Source organism: Hyalella azteca, unplaced genomic scaffold, assembly GCF_000764305.2.
Source record: "Hyalella azteca isolate HAZT.00-mixed unplaced genomic scaffold, Hazt_2.0.2 contig3796, whole genome shotgun sequence".
Taxonomy (NCBI): Eukaryota; Metazoa; Arthropoda; class Malacostraca; order Amphipoda; family Hyalellidae; genus Hyalella; species Hyalella azteca.
This window is the reverse complement of record NW_025934031.1, coordinates 71,290-87,763: the sequence shown is the minus strand read 5'-3', so window position 1 is coordinate 87,763 and position 16,474 is coordinate 71,290.

Sequence of the window (16,474 nt, the reverse complement as noted above, 5' to 3'; positions counted from 1 at the left end):
AGTCGAACGAAATTTCTTGTTGGTGCAGGAAGATAAAAAAGCCGGTTACCTAATGATATTTTAATCAGATGCAACTTTTTGAATATTCAATATTTATTTTCAAGTAATTGATGGTTTAACAACACTTAAAGTGATGGTTGTGCAGCGATGTGAATGTCGTGCGAGTGATGGTCGTGTAGTGATGTGAATGTCATGCGAGTAATGGTCGTGTAGTGATGTGAATGTCTTGCAAGTAATGGTCGTGTAGTGATGTGAATGTCATGCAAGTGATGATCGTGTATAGTGATGTGAATGTCGTGCAAGTGATGATCGTGTAGTGATGTGAACCTCCCTCTTGTACTCCATTATAGTTCATATTCCGAAGAAGTTTGCTGCCATATTCAATCCAATAAATTTTCTTTGTCAGCAACTTCATTAATCTTTTTAGAACCTTTGAAATGTAGAATAATGTGGTTTTTAGTCTCTAGTTGTTCATGCTAGATGCTAAATCGTAATCAAATACGTTCGTATTTCAAGTCTACGTTTTTACATCCGCTGAAAAATAACATTAAAATTAAAAGATATTTTTTATAAAGTCCATTAGCGGAGTTCAAGGAGTCGACAATTACTAAATTGCTAGCTTGACTGGCCCAAAGCACGTGCACCCACAGAAATGAGTGCGACTTTGTCTAAATAACAATGTACTTTTTTACTGTGGGCCATCCTGACAAAGTTTAACTGGGCGGAAATTCGTATCAGTGCTACGCAAGTTCTCTGTTTGTTAGGTAGTTATAATAAGTGTGCAATTTTATTAGGACCATATAATGCATTTATTTGCCTGAGTGATGTAGTTGACAATGGCTCAACAGTTGACACGAAAGCCCTGGACACGCAAGCCAGTGTCTGTTTCCAACCACGACTGCATGCACTTTGCTTCTACATTCAGAAAAATTGTGACGTTGTCCTAATGCCGATACACTTTCTGCCCTGCCATTTTGACCCACTTTCACCTGGCAAAAGAGCGTATATCAGTGTTATATTATGATAGTGTGTCAGTATTTGGGCCATGTCATGGCCCATTTATTTCCTGAGTGTAATTATTATCGCATGTTGGCGGACCTTCTCTACCAGAAGATGTGCTTAAAACAATTATTACCGAGTATACAAAAGTTCGCTACTTTGATGGCCGCCTAGCATCCAACGTAATTCTTCTTACGCAAGTATGAACCTTAAAAGTATGGTTAAATCGCAAAGGTAAGGTTTCGCCGTGACTTGAGTTTGGATAACTGGCACCGATGACGGAAGAAATGTCTCTCTTCATCAAAAAGTAGGTAACAGCTAAGTCCAGGCTTATTGACATATTGATAACCGGACAATATATATAATATTGACAGACGGACATCAGAATCTAAAGTTATTATCGGACGAGACATAAAAACATGAGAGACTCGGGGCCGGCAGCAGGCGTCTCATGATCGGCGAAGTTCATACTGATGAAAATATAAATAAATATAAATGAAAGTTATGTAATATGCTGAGCTGGCTTCCAGAGTCTCGATAAATGCAATAATAAAGGGCAGTGTAACCAGTATTGATCAATGCATATAAACATTCGGCACATACCTACTGTAAATCAATTCGGAGCGTGTAACGGTATTACAGCTTTTTGGCTTAAAGGATGAAACCTTAACAAAAGAGGAGTGTAATGTATGAGGAAGGCTCACCAGAAAGTGCAGGCAGGACAGTAGGAGGTTCATGAGCATGGGAAAAGTTAGAGGAGGAATAAACCCTTAAATCTCCATCTACTTATATTAGACCCTAAGCAAATGATCAAGTTAATTTACATCCACCTTAAACGTAACAAATGGGGGTTTTCCCTAAACGAAAGCTATATATAGTGAGCCTTAGATAAATCCTACCTAGTTAATACATGAGAAATAAATAATCAGGTAAATCCGCTAGAACCACGTTCACGCAAATTAACAAGACGGTGGAATAATAGTATTAGCAAGGATTAGGAGCCTGTGGTCAATGCATAGTCCAAGCGTCAGGTCGCAGATAACATCAGAGATGTTGCTAGGTCTGCTGCCGGTACAAATCAAAGAAAATTGGTAACATGTCACCTACAAGTGAAGGTAGTAATGCGTTCGAAAGTGGTAATATCTTACAATTGAACAATAAGATATGGATAATTTACTACAGTGGCCACATTACAGACGGCTTCTTTTATTATCCGTGACACTCCGAGAATTCTCAATTTATCCAATGTTCCTCTTTTAACCAATCGGGATAAAAATATCAGTCATTTATTGAGGAGTCCAAAACGTCCAACGTTACATCCGGGATCCGATCGAGGGCGGGGTGGCCTGCCTAGGACGGAGGACGACGAAGGCAGAACATCAGCTTGACCACGGACTACGAAGTCCTAAACTCAGCATTTGGTCATAAGGTCAAAATAGCAGCCCTAGAGTATGCAATTAAGTACGTTGGTTTAACATTAGATTGAAATCATAAGGTCATAAGGTTAAATTAGATTAAATTGTTAATTAGATTAAATTGTTTATATTATTATTATTATTGATTATAATTAGATTATATTGTTTTCTGGATTTCTATCAGTCATATTCATACACTGCCGTCTGTCTGATTCATTTGATCATCGCAGGCGCTCAAGCCAATACTATCATAAAATTCTTGGAATTCCATTACGAGAATATAATTTGGAAATAAACGTTGAATTAATATAATATAATTGTACTGCAAATCGAATTCGCACGATGCGCTCATTACATTCCAAATATTTTTGATGCAAATTAGTGAGCAACTTTCAAATAAATTAATATTCAGGATAAGTTTATTATATGATTAATGATTAATGATCAATATAAAAAAAAAGACTAGGAATATGGGTCATCGGCTTTTATAGAAAAAATCAAAGGTCTATTCGAAACAGAGCATGCATTAACAATTTATTTATTGCTTGTACGTGAGCGAAAAACGAACCTGCAAATATTCATTTCGTATTTGTAGGGCAAATTTGTAAATTAATTAATTTTAAGTTGATTTTATTTTCATAATGTTTATTTTGAAATTAGTTAATCTGTTTCCATTGAAATTTTCATCCACAGAAAATGATGGACTTCCATTGTGTAATTTGTAAATATTTAATTGTTCTTTATTTATAAAACTTATTTTAAAAAGAATTACAGATGCAAGGATTGGACAACAATCGCTTAATATTTCAAATTTTTAAAAGTGACGACAGAATAGCTTGCAGTTTACCACTTTAAAATTTTTAATTGAAAATATTGCTCCTTAATTCGTTTTCTCGATTACAATCTCATCATTACGCAAAATATTGTATAAAATTTTTATCAAAACTATCTTAATAAAACATCCTCCATGCCCGGGATCAGGGGCCATACTTTCAGAAAAAGTAAAGAGATCGTAAGTTCATTAGCCAATCTTTGACGGCCTTTCAAGCAAAATCCACCAATCACAGACAAGAAAATAGAGCGTAAATACTTAGGTTAACTTAGCGAATTTTGAAAGTATGGCCCCAGGTCACACGAAATCGTCGTGTTTACGTGCACATTATTTGCGTAGGGCGAGTCAGTTTTCTTAAGTGGCGCGTGACGTTGAGTTACGCAAGCTCTTCCATCATTCCTGTCGCGCTCTCGACCGTTCAAAAATCCGGCGCTTTGAGATGCTCATGTCAAGTTCGTCGTCTTGAATCGCGTGTTAAGAAAGCATTTAAATTGTTGAATTACGTAGTATTATTGAGAATTTGGATAGTGGAAAGTATTGGCTTGATTCATATGCAGTCCATGCTTGAATTGTTTTGTTGTGTCAAAACGGGGTTTTGTCATAAAAATTTTTTTTGACGAATAATTACGAATATTACTCAAATCAATAATTGCTTCGAATTTCCTCAATAAAATTAAACTGATTGTTACAGTAGCACTCCTTCCAAGTCAAGAGTGGAGTACAGTATAAAAATTCCCCGTCTATGTGGTCAAAATTAAACGAATAAAGTAGCTTGCCACATAAAGTAGCGAAACATTGTATTGCTTGCCACTTAAAGTAGCGAAACACTATAGCTCGCCACATAAAGTAGCGAAATACTATAACTCGCCACATAAAGTAGCGAAACACTATAGCTTGCCACATAAAGTAGCTAAACACTATAGCTTGCCACATAAAGTAGCGACCCACTGTATATCTTGCCACTCAATCTTACCACTCTTTATGCGCTCTTGCCACTTGCCACCTAACGAGATCGTTCCATTTGTAGAGTCGACCGATTAATAAGCTTGCCATTTCATGAGATTGCCACTTGACGCATGCTACAATTGACGAACTTATGCCACTATAAATTTGCCACATCAAGAGCTCTTGCCATATCAAGAGCTCTTGCCATATCAAGAGCTCTTGCCATATCAAGAGCTCTTGCCATATCAAGAGCTTTTTCTTGTCAAATAATGTAGCGAAACATTGTATAGCTTGCCCATAATGTAGCGAAACATTGTATAGCTTGCCACGTAAAGTGGCGAAACACTGTACAGCTTGCCACTCAGTCTTACCACTCTTTATATGTTACTGCCGCTTGACAAGCTTGCCGCCCAACGAAATCTTTTCATTCGTAGAGTCGACGGATTAATTAGCTTACCATTTGATAAGATTGCCACTTGACGCATGTTGCTAGTGACGAGCTCATGCCAATGTACAAATTTTCCATAAAACGAGCTCTTGCCACATCAAGAGCTCTTGCCATAACAAGAGCCCTTGCCATATCAAGAGCTCTTACCACCTCAGGAGCTCTTGCTACAGCAAAAGGTCTTGCCATCTCAAGAGCTCTGGCCACTTGATGAACTCCCCGCTCCTCCCACTCATTATTAACAGGCATAACCTATCATTTCTCCTCAGCACCCGTTAAGTATTAATCGTGCTTTCTTTCCGACATCGGAAATTCTGTGCCAAGACCCCGCAGCCTCAAATCAAGCGTCTTTAATCTCTGCGGAGTGACTCTTGCGCTGTATGAGCTGCTTTACAAGACGTAATATCATCGTCCAAGTGACCATAGATTCGTTGCGTATTCCAACAGCACTCTCCGAAATTGGCCTCACCTTGAGTGATTGGCACCAGCACGCCCACCGACAAAGAGAAACTCCTTGAACGGCTATTTTTTTAAGGCAATAAGCAGCCCGGAAAGACCGAAGTCTTTGCTCTTTCCCTTGATGACCAGAAAAGTCTCACCCGAGGCTTCTTGTTATTGAGATACAGGCTGCTCTCTTCCACTTTTTTCTCTTTAACAAAGTAAAAAAATCTTTTGTTGACTACTCCCTCAGGCCTTTTCTTGCACTCGCACATCGTGAACCGTTTTTGGGAAGAATAATTTGCCTCTCGAAATTCTGTTGGGCGGTTTTGTCAATTCGGAGCCGAGCGAAGCATCACTGAACTGAAGAGCATGCGTGGGCCAGCTGTACTTGATATTTCTGTCAGTGAGTATACGGAAAAATTTTGTTTACGTTGTGATGAAAATTCAACGGGTATTTAACGTCAAGCCTGTTATCTTAGCATTATACTGTGCAAGGGGTTTTCTTCACACACGTTTTTTGGACATAACATTAACATAATCAAAGTAACTCGTTCAAAAGTTTTACAGTATATATTATTCTTGAAAAATGACAATCGTCATGGTTCTGCTGTTATCGAAATAAATTAATTTCCTATATAAATATTTCCATTATTCTCAACCCTTAATTCTAAAAACCCTTTGCCCCATTTAATAAACTTCTCTCATCTGTTCAAAACTGCAACGATGTGTCATTGGGTTGCTCCTAATATTATAAACCCCTTGCCCCATTTAATAAACTTCTCTTATCTGTTCAAAACTTTTACTATTACTATTACTATTACTATTACTATTACTATTACTATTACTATTACTATTACTATTACTATTACTATTACTATTACTATTACTATTACTCTCACTATTAATGTTACTATTACTGTTACTATTGCCATTACTATTACTATTACTATTACTATTACTATTACTAATCCTATTACTATTAATCTTAGTATTCATCGAAAACTTCTTATAACCTACATCGCGTGGCCCAGAATCATCAAAAACTCGAATTAAAGGAAAGATTATAAACTTCATTGCTCTTTGCTAAGGCCACCTCCAGGTACGTAAGCCTCACGTGCCTCGGATACGACTCCATCTGCACAACCTAAACCCCTAACAAAAACAATTTCTTAGGTTTAGAATGCAATTCAGTTTGCTACACTAAACTTGACCTTGGAACACTCAATATTTGGTCGTCATGTGCAGAAATAAAATCATTCTCAGTTCTAAACCTGCAATTGTGTCGAGGGTCAGAACCCGATCCCACTTATGCCATTGATATCGAGACTCTGTCCTGCCATAGCCAGCCATTATATACCATGAAGTGTCATGAAATATATTCTAGCAGCGCTTGTTGGGAAGGAAATTCGCGCCGAGTTCACAACGGCCCAGAAACTCGGTAAGATTCTTATCGCCTAAACTTTGCAGCGAACTCAGAATTTCTTTGTTGGCTTCGAAATGACGCGTTTTTAAATTGTTCGGGAGAAGTAGGAAATGAAGATCAAATTTTGTGCACATTTTGTTCAATTTTTTATCATTTATTTAAAAAAAATGTATACTAAATTGAGTTAAAGTATTGGTTTGAAAACTTTTGGAAACTTTTTAAACTTCCGCCCTGGTGTGGTTCATACATCTTTAGTAAGTAGCTAACGTCTGCTTGATACAGAAAAAAATTTAATTTTTAACCGAACAACTTTTTAACGCAGTTTCCTTCGTTACACTTATTTTTTCCACGCCTCGCTCATTCCAATGGTATTGATTGACGATTTGTTATAAGATGTTTCTATTTTACGGTTTTTATTCGTTCCTATTCTTATTGTGGCAAATTTTTTTGCTCACCTTCAAACTTATTCATAGTTTATAAGTTTTTAACGTGCCCTCAAAGTTTTGTACCACACGTCACGAAAATCTCTTTATATAGTAAATAAATTAATAAATAAATAAAAAAGGAAAAGCATAAAATTTCACTCCGCCTCCAGAATTATTTGAAAATATTTTTACATTTTCCGCCATTAATTGTAAGCACTTCAAATTCAACTTTGATTCATTTTTATGTATGAATGGTTATAGTGATCTAAAATCACTTTCAAAACCCTAAATCCCCTTTAAGTAGCGATTTTTTAATCTTCGAAATTTTGATTAAGGAACATCTAATCAAATGAGCTTATTCGAAATTTGATCAAGTAATTACATCATGAAGGCTAATTTCAATTTCAGTGTGCGACAATCATGAGTCGCTTTGTTTGGCCTAATCCTGCGATGTCCCTCACCGAATTTTTGTTGTTTCCGAGTAACAGCAATTATCGCGGCTGGCTAAGGGGGTGGGAGGATTTAGCAGCATTATTTACCAAACAATGTTGACACATAATTACGTTATGTGGGTCTAATTGAGCCGGGAAATATTTCCTTGTTGATTGTTTTGTTCGACGCTGAGTTTTGTTAGTACGAAACAGCAAGCAAGGTTTGGCGATAAATCATAAATAATAAATCGAGCAGATAAATAAATCAAGCAAATTTATCCGTAATGGATAAATCTGCTTTCCTGATAATATATGTAAATGTATATATTGAATTAAATATAGCGTTGTAAAATTAATAGATTTTGTCATTAATTCAAGAAAATTTACGGTAGAAAACTAGTGATTGACCGTCGCTTCTGCTGCTGAATATACACTTCATTATTCGATGTTGTCAACTTTTTTCGTATGCCTATTTTAAAAAATTGACCTTTTTCCAAATTTCATCCGTGGATTGACAGTTGAAATTTGTTACCAATGCTGCTACCTATCAACTACTAAACCATATTACAGAAAACGACGTTGCCATTCACCTAACACTTTATTGTGAGAAATTATTATACTTAATATAATTATAACACTTTAATTATAATAATATAATAATAATAATTTAACTTTAATGTTATAATTATAACACTTTATAATGAGAAATACAACGCTTCTTGACAGTGGTGTATAATTTTACCAAAAGTTGTGAAGCTTTAGAGTCTTCCTTACAACTCTGCATCAATAAATTAAATAAATTATTCTGCATCAATCGCGAAATTTCATGAATTTCACGTTCAAATTTCTGCATTTCACGAAAATTAATCAGGTTACGTAAATAAATCATTAATACACGGACTACGAGGCCATGAACATTATCACCTTCTTTTACTTCAACGAAACTACTACTTGTTATTAGAACGATCTGGTATGAAGATAAATTTATACGCCATATTATTTATTTTACAATGTTTTTATAAATATTCTGTCTCTTGACCCAATATTTATCAACACATCATTTTTTCGATTCTTCCACCGATTTCATGCAAGCACCTGGCATTCAATAGGATTTCATTTCATAACTGACATGTTCTTAATTCAACGTAATAGGATTGCAGAGCATTATATGCGCCTCAAAAAGCAAAGTATTTTCTCCATCAATTTCGTCTTTATCATGACGAAGAGTCTTACATAAACAGAGCTCTCCATTTGAGCTGAGCTCGATGCTCCTGAAAAGCACGCGTATTTTGGATGAGCTTCTGTCGCTTCTCTCGGTTCCTTTTGCCGTAAAGAATTAATTTTCCGGCCTGGCTGAGGACGTCTAGGATGATTGCCTTCGTCAACAGCTCGGAATGTACGAGTGTTGGTTGACGAGAGACGAGGCTTGCCGTGCTGTACATGCTGCTATGCAACCATGGTTGACGAGATCGAGACGAGGCTTGTAGTGCTGTACATACTGCTGTGCAACCATGGTTGACGAGAGACGAGGCTTGCAGTGCTGTACATGCTGCTGTGCAACCATGGTTGACGAGAGACGAGGCTTGCAGTGCTGTGCTTGCTGCTGTGCAACCATGGTTGACGAGAGACGAGGCTTGCAGTGCTGTGCATGCTGCTGTGTAACCATGGTTGACGAGAGACGAGGCTTGCAGGGCTGTACATGCTGCTGTGCAACCATGGTTGACGAGAGATGACGCTGCAGTGCTCCATTTTAAACATTGCAACCATGCCGCCAGTAAAAGTTACAGCTGTAAAAAGTTACGGCTGGATTGCAGGGCAGCAAATCGAAGGCTGAATTAAAGGCGATAGTCATACCCTATGTTATGACAAGTATAACGTAAGAAAGAGCAAATAAATACTGATAAATATAAACAAGTATATGAAACATCGTACAATATTTCGTCCAACAGTTCTCCCGATGTGCTATAAAGATTTATTTATTCCGTAATATCTCTAAACCTTATATTGAGCGCTTCATTTGAATCGGATACATCGCAGCTCCGCATATTTGTAATATTCACGAGGTCCATAACACCACACAATATTGGAATACATCTTCACCTCCTGAATATTCCCGCCACGAATAATAACAAACCTTCAGTTCATCTTCCTCCTGGAGGCAGCGAGCAATACAAGCCTATCGAGCGCCAGAAATTGAAAGCGTGTCACCCGACGTCCTTCCAGTCAGGCGAGCTTAAAATTGGGGCATTTCGTGGCACTGACGCGTGCGATTGTTTTGCTTTTTATTTGATGGAGCAACCGGTTGCGATGCAGGAATAATTTGCAATAGTCTGCCATAACTGGCGCGTGTTGCTCAATATTGCATTGTGTTCAGCGGCTGTAGCCTTGACTCCTACGGCCAAATATTGCATGAGAACAATCGTAAAGGAGGCAATCCTTCGCGACTCTTGAAGGAGGGAGTCCTTTGTGACTCATGAAGGAGGGAGTCCTTAGCGACTCATGAAGGAGGGAATCCTTAACGAATCATGAAGGAGGGAGTCCTTTGTGGCTGATGAAGGAGGGAGTCCTTTTGTGGCTGATGAAGGAGGGAGTTCTTTGTGGCTGATGAAGGAGGGGTCCTTTGCGATTCATATAGTAGGAGGTCATTTGCAACTTATGACGGATGCGGTTCTTTACGACTAATGAAGGAGGGAACCTCTACAACTTATGATGAAGTCCTTAGCGACTTATGAAGGTGGAGGTCCAAATTGTGACTCCACTCGAGTCAGCAATTTTGGAATATCGGATTTTTCCTCGTTTAAAATGTACGACGAATGCAGCCCAGGTATAAAGGATCTTCAAATCTCCTTGGTGATCTTCAACAGACAAATGTGCACGCAATCAACTGACGGATAAGTGACCCTAAACGATGGGTAAGAAACCCCAACTGGCGGGTCAGATAACCCAACTGACGGGCTAAGGAACCTAACTGACGGTAAGAAAACCCAACTGACGACTATGAGTGTCAAAGTTTTGCGGTTCATTTGTTTAGGATGGAATTATTCAGTCGGTAATACCAGAGAATTTATAAATCAAGCATAAAGGGCAGTTCAATATGAATAAGACATAATTAAGCAATTAAATAATCTACAGCTGAAGACTAGAAACACGTATAACGAGATTAACAGCTTGTGGCATACACAAGTTCATTTCTGTAGGTCCGACCTATCACAAAAATGATACTCTTAAATAAGTTGTGCATGGGCTTATCCTTGTCTATTTCACGTATAAGTACTTCAAATAACAAGTATTTCACAACACAAATGTGTGTGAAGTTGAAGTGGGTTTGGAAGCTCGCTTTTTGAGTGTGGGAGAATGTGATCTGATTCTAGCAACGGGCCTAGCATTGAAGTTAGCATCGGGATTGTCGAAATGAAAGACAAAGAGTGTTTAAGTAAGACGGACGACGCATGCCCCTATAATGAAAACCCAACTGGCTTGTAAGGGAACCCAACTGACGGGTAAGAGCCCCATTCTGACGATTAAAGGAACCCAACTGATGGGTAAGAGAACCCAACTGACTGGTAAATGAACCCAACTGACGGATGAGAGAACCAAACTGACTGGTAAAGGAACCCAACTGACGGGTAAGAGAACCCAACTGAGTGGTAAAAGAACCCAACTGACTGGTAAAGGAACCCAACTGACGGGTTAGAGAACCAAACTGACTGGTAAAGGAACCCAACTGACTGGTAAAGGAACCCAACTGATGGGTAAGAGAACCAAACTGACTGGTAAAGGAACCCAACTGACGGGAATAGACCCCAACTGACTGGTAAAGGAACCCAACTGACTGGTAAGAGAACCCAACTGAGTGGTAAAGGAACCCAACTGACGGGTAAAGGAACCCAACTGATTGGTAAAGGAACCCAACTGACGGGTGAGAGAACCAAACTGATTGGTAAGAAAAACCAACAGATGGACAGGTAAAAAAATTCAACTGATACGAAACAATTCAGGAATCTCTAAGTACAATGATGACTGTTATACGTGTTGCATTAATTATTGTTATGGAAGAACGTTGATCATAATTATTATTATGACTACTGACTACTAGTCTCTATTATTATTAATCCAAAATCATTTAGCATATGAAGGAACGTTGATCATAATTATTATTATGACTACTAGTCGCTATTATTATTAATCCAAAATCATTTAACAGTTGGTAGTATCATGGTCACGGCTAAGGCTCTGCCATACGCTATGTCGTAACTTCCCTCGCGTCGTCGTAACGGCCGCCCTGTAACCTACGACCTCCAGGGTCAGCAAAAGCGACCTAAGAAGATTCTCGCGATTACGAAAATGACGCAAAGTTACGTCATATCCTCATGGAAGTCGCGGCTATAAATTTTCCCTATTCGGGGTAGCGGTAAGCAGCCGGGCTGGGTAGAGTCTTTGTTTTAAGCATTTATTGTAGCTTGGAGAATTCTTTATTTCAGGGTTAAATTTAAATCGGTCTCTTTATTTTGTATTTATTGACTTAGTTTGGAAAAGCCGGAAAAATATTTTAGAATTTATCAGTTGTATTCAGGATTTATAGAGGTTGCTGATGAGATTTTAATCATTTTTTACTAGCAGAAGAACCTTGAAACAATATGGAATAATGAAGCAAATTTAGTTCTTTCTCTCTTAAACTTTGATTGATATTATGCTAATTGGCCTTGCCAGCATTGCTGACAAATAATTCAATTAACTGCAACAAGAACGCTCCTAATTAAAATCTTGCTGGCTATTGAGTGGATCTTCTCTCTCTCCTAGTCACCGTCAAATTCTGTTTAATTGTTCTCAAATTATCCATGTTATTATCATGTCTAATTTTATCTATAATAATAATTTAATCCATAAATAATTATTTTAATCAATAATCAGCGCCTTCATCTCTCTGAGATGCTAGCACTGCTTCGTTCATGTTGTTGCGCCGTACAACCCATAACAACCGAGACTTTCCGCCCTGTGTGAATGAAGAATACTTTATAATTATAATATATGTCAAACCATGTAATAAAATCCGGGAAATGGTCACTCGAGATCTCGAAATCTTGTCAACCTCGTGTGTAGTACAATTTTTTTATTATAATATAATCGTGTATAATACATGTCACATGTTGTACAATGTACAGGTTGGAGATTCTTTTTCGTTGCCATTTTATTATCAGAAATGTGCTTCTTTTTTCAGTGACAGAGTATCAGTCGATTCCATCATTCCTCAACCAGAGGATTTATTTGATACAATAAAAATTTTATGCCGATGCTGCTGTGCAATCCCGAGCTCTACATTTTGGGTTCAATAAGGGTAAAGTTCACGAAATATTCTCATTGATATCAATTATAGGTGCATTTATAGCTTTGAAATTCAATATTCAATATTCCGCTCATAATGATCGCATAGAATTATATCTTATTCATAAGGATATTAATTTCATCGTACTTCAAAGCTTCATCCATATATTTAGTTCTTGAATACCATCTAGATCTACTAGTACATGCTGAGTAGTACTGAATGATATAGGTCTCGTGACTCTCGTCTCGACTCCTGAGTCCCAGACGGTAATAGTTTGAAAGTGTTTTAGTCTATCCTCAAGCCTAGATTTTTTATTAGAGAATTCAGTACAGTAGAAAACCATCCTAATTCTCATAGTAGACTAATATATTTTTCATGTCGACAATGCCATTCCTGTCTTTCTTGATGTTTTGTTTTGATATATAAAACATTTTTATGTTTGAAAGCCGATAATTCATTCTATTACTACATTTGGATGTTTATCTGTTCTTTCCCAGTATTCTCGAAACTCGAATAATGGAAATTGCCTGCATGTTAAACACTTAAACATTCCAACACAGTGCCAGTGACAGGAAAATGAAACCCCCATTCAAACTCGAAAACTCATTATTAGTTATGGATAAGTTGGCATTGCGGATAAAATTTTCGCCTGGCAGATATGTTTTTTTATTAGAGAATTCAGTACAGTAGAAAACCATCCTAATTCTCATAGTAGACTAATATATTTTTCATGTCGACAATGCCATTCCTGTCTTTCTTGATGTTTTGTTTTGATATATAAAACATTTTTATGTTTGAAAGCCGATAATTCATTCTATTACTACATTTGGATGTTTATCTGTTCTTTCCCAGTATTCTCGAAACTCGAATAATGGAAATTGCCTGCATGTTAAACACTTAAACATTCCAACACAGTGACAGAAAAATGAAACCCCATGTCCCCATTCAAACTCGAAAACTCATAATTAGTTATGAATAAGTTGGCATTGCGGATAAAATTTTCGCCTGGCAGATATGCGCTTGTAATTAAAAATAGAAAATAATATATAAAAAAAATTATGTGTTATACAAGTATCTAGAGTCTGGGTCCATTGTCTGAGGCACTCTCCCATTGTCATTGTGATGCGATACTTTGTGGCAATTGAAAATGTACTCTGCCCTAGTCTTCAATCCACAGGCCTCGGACAAATTTACGGCCGGACTCGCGGACGGTCTCGCGGCCAATCTCCAAATTCAGTGACCAAGGAATATCTCCCAAACTAATGAAATGTACGCAGCTCGATGAAAGACCGGCCGACGGCAACGAGTCTGGCCGTAAATTCGTCCGACTTTTCTTCAATCCTTGATCCGAGTCTGAGATAATGATTGTCATATCGTACCAATCTATCTCATAAAATAATCAGATTTTGGAACGGAAGCATTCGGCCAGCTTGCTTCCATGGCACATTGCCATTCACTAAAAATTAACCCTGTTTTAAATTTATCCGTTATATTCTTAATACAATTAATTGAAATACCTCAATGAAGAGCTGTGTGTATAGGAACTCAGACTAGATGACTGACCATATAATAAGACTTAATAATCCCACTCTATAATATGGTATCAATGCTTGTATTCAGACCTGTGCAGGGACGCAGCTCTGAATTGTGTGATGTGCAAGTGTCCTAGATAGCCTTAAAGTGGACCATGAGAAATTAAGTGAAAATTCAGCGCAATCGTGATCATGATTCATGCACATCGTTTAATTGATTGCTTTTGATTAGGCATTTTAATGTGAATCACGACGTTCCCGCAAATGATTGCCACATGGCAATCAATAAGGGTTTAAATGCGAACATTTTCAAAGGTCACAGGAGAATATCCATTAGGACGAATTTTTATGTAAAACCTTCTTAGTTTCGTTTCACTGTGTATACGTGCAAAGATCTCTCCCCCGAGCGTCCCTTCAGGCTACTTTGTGATACACTTTCAGGCAGGGAACTGTGTCAGTGGAGCTATTATGCCCAACCCTTTCTTTTGTATGTAAATGTTTGCCTGTTTCAGGCAGCCTGCTCACGATCACTATGTAAGCTATATTCACCAAACGCTCGTTGTGAGAAGTAATGATGTCAAATATGAAAATCCAACTAATTTCGTTGATAAATCTAGGAAATATTGTTATGGATTTTCATTGCATTTGCGACGTTTATTTTGGTTTCGTTCACTCAAGGTTTTTTCAGATGTACGCATGTTTGTTTACATTTGGCTAACTATTGAAAGACGGGATCCGTCTATGGCTCAGATCCTCCGCGTATGTTACGAGTTCGCTGATTGGTCGAGTGTAGGAAGCGCCACCCACTTCAGGTAACCCACTACCTTCGCGTGCAAATGTTGAGCCAGATCAGTGTTAGAAAAACTTTGTAGAGTGAGGTGGGAATGCGTGCAGTTGCTAAATAAATTGAAGAACTGTCTGTATTGTCGAAGTCCCTAGAATTTCCAGTGCCTAAAATCAGTGTAAAATGTTACCATTGTCGAACCTGCGGAGCAAACAGATATTATCTGAAACTGGTTGACAGCAAGAAGTCCGGGAGTTTATTTACTTACGATTTCTAAGGTAAGGAGACCGCCTCCAGTCAAATTGTCTCGTGCTTGATCTCGTACACGAAGAAGCTCGATGAAGAGATAACAACTTTTCAATGTTTCGCCTTTGCATAATTTCGCCTTTGCACGTCTCGTTTTAATAGTGTATTGATGATGTCTAATTGAAATTGTTGAAGAAATTAAATCATTCAGTATTTCTATAAGCCCCCAAAAATAAACGTTTCGTCCATTGATTTAATTCACTTTTGAAGTGCGGGAAGAAACTCCACTGAATTATTTAAAGCCATCTGATGAGCCATATTTATTAAACATTCAACTGATTACAGCATCTGAAAACAATTTCTTTGTGAAGATGAATGTTTCCTAGTGTAGTCGACATTCTCCTTCACAGTCAATGGACAGACTGTCACAGCAAGGACAGCTAATTGCTCCTAAAAGGTTCAGTCTAGGCCTACTTTTGCGCCTAGGCCTGTGAGCTAGCCAAGTTCTTACATCCATTTTCTCCTTCAGTTTCAAAATCTCGTTTCCTGAAATTTTCTATTGTTAGGACAATGAGTGGAAATTAGCTTTAGGTATTATTAAGGTTAGCTTTGTTTCGCCTTGTGGAGCTGGTGTTCACTCTCATATATTAAGTAGCTGTTTACACGTATTCCTAGAATGTAAGAAGCAATAGACAAAGAATGTCAAGAATGCGTTGAAGAATTGGAAATGCCATTTTCTTGAATAAGTTTAATTCTTGTTAGCAAAACAAGGAAATGTAGCAAAATATGTACTATATTTTAAAAGAAAATTTCGAGCCAATGCAAAATAAATTAGTATCGGCTTCCTTTTCAAGTGTCTAATATTTATATTTTAGTGTTGTCGAGTCAGCGGGAAATGTTTTTCACGAAATTTTCCCTCATTATGTTTCTTCTAAATTCTCCATGAGATCTGTAACTGATATAAGTATTGAGGTTTACGTTACACAATTCTTCAATTATTTTTAGTATTATAACATCGGCCAATGTGCCAAGTGATGTACGTTACTTTGTCACGAATAGTTTCTTTTTTTGGGGGAGGGGAAGAATTTAGCCATCTCCATGAACTCCACAGTTCCTCTTACTTTTAATCAATTCACGTAGTTTAAAAATCGAAATTTGGAGCAGCTGCGCGACAGCTTTTGTATTCGTTTGAACGCTCCGGATATATATAATATAATATACCTATATAATATA